The sequence below is a fragment of the Megascapheus bottae genome, chromosome 10 (genome assembly GCF_031878675.1).
Source record: "Megascapheus bottae isolate mThoBot1 chromosome 10, mThoBot2.hap1, whole genome shotgun sequence".
In the NCBI taxonomy this organism is placed as follows: domain Eukaryota; kingdom Metazoa; phylum Chordata; class Mammalia; order Rodentia; family Geomyidae; genus Megascapheus; species Megascapheus bottae.
The window spans coordinates 32,303,939-32,310,960 of NC_143518.1; positions in this window are offsets into that span (position 1 = coordinate 32,303,939).

Sequence of the window (7,022 nt, forward strand, 5' to 3'; positions counted from 1 at the left end):
TACGAATCAAAAGCTGAGCACAATACTATATGCTCAAATCATATATCAATCATAGCCAGTGTGGATTAGCATATCTGTTACATCTTAAAGCATGGAAAGCAGTTAATTCAAAGCCTATAAGAAATCAGACTGTGTGCAATAAATTATACGTGCAAGAGGGACCAGAGAACATTGTCATCTAGGAACATTTTAATAATAATATTAGTAGTGTAAGCTGGGCACAGGGGGTCATGCCTGTAATCCTAGCTACTCAAGAGGCTGAGATCTGAGGATCTTGGTTCAAAGCCAACTCAGGCACTAAAAAGTCCCTGAGACTCTTATCTCCAACTAATCTCCGGAAAATGAGAAATGGTGCTATGGCTTAAGGGGTAGGGTGGTATCCTTGAGCTGAAGAGCTCAGGGACTATGCCCAGGCCAAGAGTTCAAAGTCTCATGACTGACAAGAAAGAAAGAAAGAGAGAGAGAGAAATAAATAAATAAATTAGCAAAATGCACATTAGTACCAAGAAGGGCTTATATACTGCTTATGGGGGTTAGGCATCTATTCAAGGTGCTTTTTCAATTTAATCACATAACTATGTGGTCTAAATTGTTATTCTTTTATGGTTGCTCTGTGGTGTAGCCCACAGACATTTGGATATAAATGAAATATTACAGAAGTGATAAAATATCCATTGGATAGAGGAGACAAGGGGTCAAACCTGATTAAAAAGTAGGTTTTGAATAGGTCTAAAGAAAAAAAACCTGGATCTACAGGGTTGATGAAAGGACATGATGAAAGTAGAAAAAAGAGAAGTATGACCAGACAGGCACTGGAACATTTACACTTTCTATAGTAGACAAGGCAGTCATCTGTTCTAAGCAGAGGAGCAGTACTTTCTCTTACTAGAACAAGAAACTTAACAAAATCAGCACCAGTGGCTCACACCTGTAATCTTAGCTACTCAGTAGGTTGAGATCTAAAGATTCTAATGTGAAGCTACCTGGATGGACAAATTCCAAGAGACTCTTGCCTCAAACTTACCATTTTAAAAAGCAGGGAATGAGTTATAGTACAAATGGAAGAGCACCAACTTTGAAAGAAAAAGCCTAGTGAAAGCCCAAGGCCCAAAGCTCAAGACACAATACCACCCCACCCCACCAAAAACTAAAAAGAAAGAAAGAGAAACTTGTAAAAGTCAGTTTTGAGATGAAATTTACACATGCAATTTCCTAATCTATGGTCTGTAATCAAGGATAGATAATGATTTTAGTTCCTGCCATATCTGGGCAGTACTTTCATTGCAATAGGTGTGCTATAAATATGTGTTGACAGACTTAATAATGCTAGTAATCATGAAGTATTTCTTTAGAATGTTAACTAAAGCCCATGGACTCATGTTCTAAGGATATGAGTCCTTATAAAAAATTTGGCCAAACAGCTCAATAGTTCTCAATCTAATCTTATTGAAACACATTCTTAAAGCTATTTTACCATGTTTGCCTCTATTGAATTACCTGAAGATTCTCTTCTAAACTTCATTAAGAAGCCCACTAGAACATATTTTCATCTGCCCTAAGGGACAAATTGCAGAATGAAAGATATGTGTGCAAGGATCCCAGACCTGCCCACTAGCAAACCTAGGAGATGGCCCCCTTGATAGAGTCTTAGAAAAAAAAAATTCATAGCATCTTAGCAGCCACTCATCTGTCTAAATTTATGATTATATTCACATGGGTCTGTAGGTTTTTATAGCCCTACTACTTTTGTGGAAAAAATAATATCCCTCTGTCGCAGTGGGTCATATTCAAAGTTATCACCCAAAGATAGCACTGGAGACACTTGATAGAATCCACTTCTCTGTGCAAGACTTCTTGTCTTTCAGCTTATTCTCTTACCTGGAACTCTTCTTTTAAACTAGGCACTGACTTTCCCTTTTCTTCCTTTTTCTCTGTCCAAAAGAGACAGATTAACTATAAGAGACAAATGCTGCTTGGTGCTGGTGGTTCATGCCTGTAACTCTAGCTAATCAGAAGAGGCTGAGATATGAGGATCAAGGGTCAAATCCAGTCTGGGCAGGAAATAGCTGGAAGTGGAACTGTGGCTCAAATGGTAGAAAACGAACCTTGAACAAAATAAACAAACGCAGGGACAGCTCCCAAGCTCTGGGTTCAAGGTCCTAGAACTAGGACAAAAAAAAAAGAGTGAGGGAAAGAAAGGAAGGAGAGAGAAGGAAGGAAAGAGAGAGAGGGAGGAAAAGAGAGAGGAGAGGAGAGGAGAAGAGAGGAGAGAAGAGGAGAGGAGAGGAAAGACGAGGAGAGGAGAGGAAAGAAGAGAAGAGGAGAGGAAAGACAAGGAGAGGAGAGGAGAGGAGAAGAGAGGAGAGGAGGAGGGGAGGGGAGGGGAGGGGAGGCGAGGGGAGGGGAGGGGAGAGGAGAGGAGAGGAGAGGAGGAGGGGGAGGGGAGGGGAGGGGAGGAAGAGGGGAGGGGAGAGGGGAGGGGAGGGGAGGGGAAGAGAGGGGAGAGGAGGGGAGGGGAGAGAAGAGAAGAGGAGAAATGCTGTAACACACCCTTGCTCCTTGTCACTCCCGAGACACTTCATGCGTCTTATCTCCTCTTCATTACCCCCATAGCCATTTCTCCTTGGAGACAATTAGTAATCAAATTTTACTTAGGATTTCTCCTTAGCGTTAGTAAAACTTTAGGGCAGTTCTAACCAACCTGAGGTACCTGAGCAGTGGAACCCATCCTTACTTAGCTTTACCTTTGTGCAACAAACTACTTACGGCTTCTTACACACATACTTAAAGTCATGAGGCAGATACCTTGCACATGTGCAGATCTAAATACCTGCTAAGTGATCATCCCCCATTTCCCTAAGATCAGTCTATCGTTACAATGAACTCTCCCATACTTCTGGAACCTGAAGAAACTGAACATTTTAACCACATATTGAATCTTGAGCCACCTTGTTGCTCAGGCCATTGTTTTTCTTTTTTTTTTTTTATTTTTTTTATTGTAATTAGTAAAAGGGTTACATGATATTTGCCAGATAGAAGGTGCATTAATTCACATACATTGATACCTTTTCACATGTCATGGTACCCATTTCCCTCCCCCCCCACACCCCCCACCCGTCTTAGTTTTCCCCCCTTCCCTATCAAATTTCAAATATCCAAATACAAATAAATTCAATATATCAGATAACAAAGTGAGATACTATACCAATATGAGATAACCAAGGGACAGCAAAGGAGATGAGAGACAACATAGTACATTAAGGACAACAATCATTCATTATATAGCTTTTGTTTCAATATTCTGGAGGTCCTTTCAATTAGCTTCACATTATATGAGGCCATTGTTTTTCTTAATGATGCCCCTTTTTTCCCTGTTAAACCCTTCGCTTTGACACTCTGTGTGTGTGTGTGTGTGTGTGTGTGTGTGTGTGTGTGTGTGTGTGTGATTTTCACCTCTATGTCTACCCACTGACAACATAACCGTCTTTGACCTGCTCACACTGATTTCCTAGCTTATTTCTGTTTCCTTGTCGCACTGGTCAACCCTTGACACATGCTGAGATCGCCTCAATACATAAGACATAAAAAGTCTGGAGCAGAAGTCCTTAACCCAGGGTCTGTCAGAAGTTCTATGAATCTCTGGAAATTATACATAAGATTTGGTAGTGTATTCTATTTCACATTTCCTAGAGCTAGATTGATTGCATTTGTCAGTCTCAAGATATTTCAAGATTCACGAAAGTAACATCTACCTATCTTAGATGACAAAACTGTAAATACGCACTCCTCTGATTCCAGATAGGCTGGGAGAACAAGTAGCTCTTTAGCAGATGAGATTTTAAAGGAAACATTTATTTCCTATGAACAAGTTCATAGACGGTCAACAACCAATTAGTACTGTTTATTGAATGATAGTCAATGCCATATCAATATCAGTGCTAAAAGGCCAAAGGTACAAACCCAGCCCTTGAAAGCAAATCAAAAGAGAGGGAAGGAGACAGTGCAGCAGAACACTGACATTGTTCTGTCCTTTAAGGCACTGTGAGTAGAGTGTTGACGAACCAGGCTGAGCTTGTAGGAAACAGGAAATAAAGAAATAGAAGAATACTGCTTACAGAAACTCATAGATGTTATGACCAGTATCAAACAGGGTAGTGTGAGACGCAGTGACGGTGGTCAATATAAGAGTTGGCATGGGGGTCAAATCTTGGAGAGAAGATAGAGATGCAGAAATGCTCAGGAAACAGTAACTGGGAGGAATAAAAAACAAATTCTGCAAAAGACAGGAAGACTAGAGTGTAATAAGCAAAGTAGAAAAAGATAAAACCTAGAGTAAGGGACACCGACAGATAGCATAGGGACTTTCAAGCCATGGTGACAAGTTTAGATGTTACTGTAACTACATTTAGATTTCACTGCAGGATGCTAAGCAGAGGTGTGACACTGAACTTTTAGAGAATAATGTACCATATGGTACACCATTGACTGACATGGTACTGCATCTTAGGAGGCAGTTTCTAGTCACTATTGATGATTATGTCAGTAGGTGATATGCCAGGCACAGTCTCTGCCCTTAGGATACTTACTCTGCAGAGATAAGATACAAGAGGCAGTAAGAAGTCAAATCAGGGAATGGTATATCTCCTACAGAACACACGACACAAAGATATGACGGGATGGGATATGGGAGTTCTTTAAGGTTGAATAGTCAGCAAGGGCATACTGGGAAGAAGCATGTAAGCTGACATGAATGGCACAGTGGAAGAGGCCACTCAAGACCAGGTGGGAGAAATGGGCAGTCCAATGGAGTGACTCTGAGTGAAGGACAAATAGGAAGAGTCAAGGATCCAGAACTAAGCCCACAGGGCTAGACAGGAGCGAAACGATGCTGGGGTTAGAGAGGTAGGTAGGTTTTAGGTGAATGAGAAGTGAAAGCATTAGACAGTTTAAAATAGGAAGGAAAGCAAACGATCATCTGACAATTGTTTTAAAATAATTTTTGCCTGGACACATTGAATGAATTACAGGGGACACGTGAGGATGTGGAGAATGATGGAAGTAGCTTGAGCTGGACCTGATCAATCCTTAGACAATCACAACATGCTGTACCAAATGACTAGAATCAGGACATTTTTTTGGAGGTCAACAGTATTCCTTAGAGGCCGAGATGTTGATGGGCAGAGAAGAAAAGACCACTAATAGTAGGTTTTGGTTTTTACCAGTGAAATATGTAGTGTTGCCACTTACTGCAATGAGGACATCAAAGATACCACCATAAGAGGACTATTACCATTTCTGTTTTACATATGAGGAATCTAAGGTCCAACAACCATTACACCCCATTATACACAAGCTTGTGTTCTATTTCACATAGCCCCCTCCCGAGGAGTAAGAAGTACCTATATTATTTTCTTAATGACTTAGAAACAACAACAACACAAAAAGCAAAAGTGGAGGAAGTAGGTTCACTGAGCATACACATGGGTACTCACAAGTACCTGCCTATTTTAGTAGTCTTGCTGAAGAAGATGTAAGAAACAGCAATCTAATTTTTCTTCTTTTACTTTCTTCATCTATGAAGAGTAAGTATATGGAGCATTGAGTTAGACTCTTGATTTAAAACCAGCTTTAACCTGTGATAAGGATATCAAAAAGTTCTCATGTGCCAACTTAAATATTTCTAATCTATAGTTGGAGTAAAGCATCGATTGTTCAGTCATACCATGAGTTCAGGGCCCAGTGCATAGGGATCAAGCTGAAACCAAATCTGGAACTCAATAGCTTTCTGAACTTGTGCAAAGAAGCTACTTACTTTCCCATTTTGTTTTTAATCTTTTTGCTCAAGGTTGACACTTTATCACCTGAGCCGCAGCTCTACTTCTGTCGCTGTTGTTTTTTGTTTGTTTGTTTTTCATTTGTTTGTATGTTTTTACTGGTTAATTTAAGAGTTTCTGGGATTTGTCTACTGGCACTGGCTTCAAAATAACATCCTCAGATCTCTTCCTCCTGAGTAACTAGGATTAAAGATGTGAGCTACTCCTGCTCAATCTTACAATCTCTTGATGATACAAACTATGAAGCCACATTGCCAAGGAATAGGTGGAAAATGAAAAGCCCTTTTTGAATTGAGAGTTAGGATGAGCTGTTTACCAGGGCATTTTGACTATCTTTTCTACTTACTCTTTTTTCAGTCACAAGTGACATTTATCTTACCTTACTTGCTCTAGTATTGCTGAAACATTATCCTCAAGTCTACTCTATCTGGGTCAACATTTCTCCTATAAAATGGAAAAGTTGAAGAGGAAAACCGTGGCTTCATAGTTGGTATCATCAAGAGGTTGTAAAGCTGGCCACCAGTGGCTTGTCTTTAGGGGTGACTGGTCAAAGAGATGCAGGAAAACAAATTAATGTATTCATTTATTTATTTCTGTCAGTTGTGGGACTTGAACTCTGGGCCTGGGCTCTGTTCCTGAGCTCTTCAGCTCAAGGCTACCGCCCTACCTCTGGAAACCAAGTTCCACTTCCAGTTTTCTGCTGGTTAATTAGAGATATGAGTCTCATGGATTTTTAGTTCCTGGGCTAGCTTTGAACCATGATTCTCAGGTCTCAGCCTCCTGAGTAGGTAGGGTCAGGGGTGTGAGCCACTGCACGGGGCTAGAAGAAATTTTTAAAGTTTAATTTCTGGGAAGCATAATTTTTTTCAGTGGACAAATTCAACATTTTCCCTTTCTCTTCATATTACCACTTGGGACACAGATGCACTATCTGGAGATAAATTAGTCATCATCAGACCCTGAGAGTGAAAAACTTTGCTTTGAAGAGAAGAAGAAAGTAGAAATGATGTGGTTCCTTGACAATTTCCTTGACTGCTCAATTCTGGATTTACTATATGGAAAAAACCCAGAATTTCATGTTTATCGAAGCCATGGCAATTATTTTATTGATATAAGTAAAGGCATACACTATTTTAATTAACATAGCTGCTGAAGTTGTTCGCAGAAATACACACTGCTGTTCGTAAC